The sequence below is a fragment of the Mastomys coucha genome, unplaced genomic scaffold (assembly GCF_008632895.1).
Source record: "Mastomys coucha isolate ucsf_1 unplaced genomic scaffold, UCSF_Mcou_1 pScaffold21, whole genome shotgun sequence".
Lineage (NCBI taxonomy): Eukaryota > Metazoa > Chordata > Mammalia > Rodentia > Muridae > Mastomys > Mastomys coucha.
Window position 1 is genome coordinate 302,364 of NW_022196904.1, and position 4,528 is coordinate 306,891.

Here is a 4,528-nt window from a genome sequence, read left to right on the forward strand (position 1 = left end):
AGCCCGAGTCCAGTATCTCTCTGAGTTCTAGGCCAGCTTGAGCTCCATAGGGAGCTCCAGGATGGCCAGGGCATCATAATGACAGCCTGTGTTGTTAATTATTGAGTTCATTCATTCATTCATTAATCCAGTACTATCTTTCTTGACTTGGATTTCTTATTGGGTTCTTCCTCCTTTCCTTTCTTCCTTCCTTCCTTCCTTCCTTTCTTTCTCTTCTTGTTAAATTAAAAAGTTAGGCTCCTTTGTAGCCCACTTCATTGTGAACTCCCTAAGTATTGACTTTGAACTCCTGATCCTCTTAAAAGGTTGGGATCACAAGCATTATCACCTCATCCAGCCTCTTGTGGCTTGGGGGTTTATTGTTGTTTTTGTTTTGCTTTGTTTTTTAAATACAGTTACCTGTAACCCAGATAGGTACTAAACTTGCACGGTGGCCTAGAAGGACATTGACCCCTTACTCTCCAGAGATTACCTCCTGAAGAACTGGGGCTACCTCTGTGTATAACCAACCCATCAGACTCAGACGTGGAACATGGGATGTTAGTGTCTACAGTTAAACTCTATTACTTAAATCACTGTTGGTTTCTAACTTGTCTGTGCCTCTGGCTACCCTGAATGGATATAGTCTGAAATAACATCAAAGTGCTGACACCAGGCTAGAAGAAAACCACACAAGGAGACTGTGTTTAGTTCTTAGTAAGGACTTGTGGACTTTTTAAAAGTCATTTAGCAAAGTCAATTCATTTATTTCCTCTTGAGACAGGGTCCTAAGATGGAGCCCTGGACTTGCCTTGAATATGCTATGTTGATGAAACTGGCCTCAAACTCAGAGAGATCCTCCTGCCTCTGCCTCTGGAATGCTGGGAATAATGACATTCACCACATGCCCATTTTTTAAATTCTTTTTTAAATTTATTCATTTTATATTATGTGTAAGAATGCTTGCCTACATGAATGTATGTACACCACTTGCCTGCCTGATACTCACAGAGGTCAGAAGAAGACATCAGAAGAGGACATCTAGGACTAGAAGTATGGGTGTCGGTAAGCCACCATGTGGGTACTAGGAACTGAACCCACGTCCTTTGCAAGAGTGGCAAGTGTTCTTAACCATTAAGCCATCTCTCTGGTCTCTTAAACTTTCTTGTTCTTGTTGTTGTTGTTATTGAAGTGTTGTTAGGAGAAGGGGAATACAAGGTCTTCTATATTGTAGAGCTGAAACCCTTTTTTATTAATTAGTTTTGTAAGAATTGAGCAAACGAGGACACCTCATGAAAATACCAAGGAGGCAGGAATATCCATTAAACCTAAAGACAGACAGTTTCAGAAGGGTTTAGTGAGCAAACATCCATCCCCAAGAGATGCCCTAATTGCGGGAAATAATGCCTGGTTCCAGGAAACATCCCAGGAGGGGGTGGATCTCCCCCAACCCCTCCTACCTCACCTGAGGTACAAAAGTCAATGGAAACAAAGAACAATGAGCTCCACCAATGAGAGATAACTAACTCATGCTGTAAACCTATGTACTGGGAAGGTATAAAAAGTGTGTGCTTTTGTTTCTTGGGGTCACCTTTGCCTGAATGCTGGACGACCCCAGTATACTGGATCATTAAAAAACTCATGCTAATTACCTCTTTCTCAGTCTTTGTGTCTTCCTGAGTGGGACGACATCCTGGACGTAAGACTCGGTTCTCCGAATCTTACAACAGTTTCCTTAATTATAAAATGACAATTATAAAATTGAGTGAAATATATGAGAATACACTGGTGCTAAGAATTATACCAGGAAAATCCTGCAGGAAGATACAGAAATCAGCTCCAGGCCACTTAAGAATTAGACTTTATTCCTCACAATAACATTGATATGTATACCACTACAAGGAGCAAGTCTTTTTTTTTTTTAAGATTTATTTATTTATTATATGTGTATGAGTACACAGTAGCTATACAGATGGTTGTGAGCCATCATGTGGTTGCTGGAAATTGAACTCAGGATCTTGCTCTGGCCCCACTTGCTCCGGCCCCAATATTTATTTATTACATGTAAGTACACTGTAGCTGTCTTTAGACACACCAGAAGAGGGCGTTAGATCTTCTTACGGATGGTTGTGAGCCACCATGTGGTTGCTGGGATTGGCAGAGCAGTCAGTCCTCTTAACTGCTGAGCCATCTCTCCAGCCCCCAAAATTCAATTTTAGAACCAGGTATAATCCTAGTGCTTTGGAGGCAGAAGCCAACAATTGCTGTAAAAATCAAAGCTTGGATTCAGTTTGCATAGTAAGTTTCAGACCATTCAGGACTATAGACCCTGTCTAAGAAGAAAAACACACACAAAACAACAAAACTAAGTACTTAGATAGTGCACTGGCTGGTTTGGTGTACTAGCTTGACATAAGCTAGAAACATCAAAGAGACCTTCAGCTGAGGAACATCCTCCATGATGCCCAGCTGTAAGGCATTTTCTCAATTAGTGACCCACTGTAGGTGGTACCATCCCTGAGCTGCTGGTCCTGAGTTCTATAAAAATAAAATAAAATAAAATAAAATAAAGCAGGCTGAGCAAGTCATGGGAAACAAGCCAGTAAGAAGTCCATGGCTTCTGCATCAGCTCTTGCCTCCAGGTTCCTGTCCTGGCTTCATTTGGAGATAAACAGCATAGTGAAAATGTAAGCAGAATAAGCCCTTCCCTCCCCAACTTGCTTTTTGGCCGTGTGTGTGTGTGTGTGTGTGTGTGTGTGTGTGTGTGTGTGTGTGTGTGTGTCTCTGTGTGTGTGTGTGTGTGTGTGTGTGTGTCTGTGTCTGTGTGTGTCTGTGTGTGTCTGTGTGTGTCTGTGTGTGTCTGTGTGTGTCTGTGTGTGTCTGTGTCTGTTGTATTTTTTTCCAGACAGGGTCTCACGATGTAGCCTTAGATAGCCTGGAACTAGCTGTGTAGACCAGATTGGCCTTGAATTCACAAAAAATATACCCACTTCTCGCCTCTAAATGCTGAGATTAAATTAAATGTTTGTGCCTCCACACCCACAAAAGAAAGTATTTGGAGTATATTAGAAACAGACCTGAGGGACTAGAGAGATGGCGCTGTCGTTAAAAGAATCAAGGTTCAATTCCAAACCCCATACAATAGCTCACAATCATTTCTCCAGTGCCAGAGAAGCTAATGAACTTCTCCTGCACCTCCACCCCCAAGGCACTTTATGCACATGGTACACAGACTTCAATGCAGACAAACAAGACACTCATAACAAAGCTATTTAAAAAAAATTAAGCTGTGCCCTTCCCAGCCTTGAGCAGGCGGAGCAGACCTTTGAGTGCTTGCCACAATGGACCTTAACAACCCAGGTGGAGTCACCTGCCTTCCTACGGGAACTTAGAAGAATAGATTGCTCAATGAGCTTGCTTTGCAATGTAATCCAGCTGAAACAGGATGGGGTCTTTGGGCTTGCCTTATATAAACGCAGTGCTGAATATTGATCAGAACTTTGTCTTGGCTTCTTTCTTCTCTCAGCCCCTTTTTTCATTTCCAGCCCCCACTTCAGGTAAACCCAGTTTGTCCATGGCTGCCAGGAATTTTTTTTTTTTTTTTTTTTTTTTTGAGGAATGGTTTCTCTGGTTGTCCTGGAGCAAGGCTAGCTTTGAACTCACAGAGATTATCTTGCCTGTCCCTCTCAAGTGCTGGGATTAAAGGCTGGTGCCACCACTACCTGACTCTTATTTTTTTTTAATTAATTAATTTACTTTAGATCCCTACCTGCTTCCCCTTCCTCCTCCCATTCCTTCCTCACACTCATCCCCCACTCACTCCTCTGTTTCTCTTTAGAAAAGAGGGGTCCCATGGATACCAACCTGCCTTGGCATATTAAGTTCAGTAAGACTAGGTTCATCTTCTATCGAGGCTGGGTTAAGTAGCCCAGGAGGGGAAAAGGATCTCAAAGGCAGGCAACAAAGTCAGAGAAGGCTCCCTGCTCCCGCTGTTAGGTGTTCCACATGGAGACTGAGCTACACAACTGTCACAGAGAGCCTAGGTTAGTCCTGTGCAGGCTCCCTGGTTGTCAGTCCAGTCTCTGTAGGGCCCTGTGGGCCCAGGGTCTTTGATTCTGTATGTTTTCCTGTGACCTTGAACCCTGTGGCTCCTACAATCTTCCCTCTTTCACAGGATCCCCCAAGCTCTGCCTAATGACTGGCTGTGGGTCTCAACATCTGTTTCCATCAGTACTGGGTAAAGCCTCTCATGACAGTTATGGTAGTCTCAAACATAGCAGAATATCATCAACAGTGTCAGATGTGGGTTCTCTCTCATGGCATGGATCTCAAGCTGGACTGGTCATTGGTTAGTCATTCCCTCAGTTTCTGCTCTACCTTTAACCCTGCACATCTTCTAGGCAGGACACATGGTAGGTCTCAGGTTTTGTGGCTGGGTTAAGTGTGCCAATCCCTCCATTGGAAGTCTTGTCCAGTTACAAGAGATGGTCAATTGAGACTCCCTATCCCCCATTGCTATGAGTCTTAGCTAGAATCACCCTCAGAGATT